Here is a 418-nt window from a genome sequence, read left to right on the forward strand (position 1 = left end):
GTTCTTACATCGCAAGTTGTGCAGCTTAGTCTTCAAGTAAATATATTTACAATGTGTGTGCGTGCGTGCGAGCATTTTTGCATGTAAGTATATGTTTCATGTATTTGCTTATATAGTATGCATTTTATATGATAGGAAAAGCCGGAGTCAGACTTTTTTTCGAACAGCTTTTGGAAATGCCGAAGACATGACCCGCGTGAGCCGCTTTTGCTAAATTGGATGAACTTGTTCCCTGAATAAATCTAGCGTTGCCACAGTCTTCTTTCGGGCTGTGCAGGATTCAGAGGGAGGAAGGAAATGAAATGATGGCAGGAGAGTGAAGGGAAATGAAGACGTAAAACAGGGGGATTTGTGATTTTTAATGTCGTGCGCGAGGGTTAATCATTCTCTGGGGTTGCCTGTGCGTTGACTCATTTTT

The sequence above is a fragment of the Penaeus monodon genome, chromosome 22 (assembly GCF_015228065.2).
Source record: "Penaeus monodon isolate SGIC_2016 chromosome 22, NSTDA_Pmon_1, whole genome shotgun sequence".
Taxonomy (NCBI): Eukaryota; Metazoa; Arthropoda; class Malacostraca; order Decapoda; family Penaeidae; genus Penaeus; species Penaeus monodon.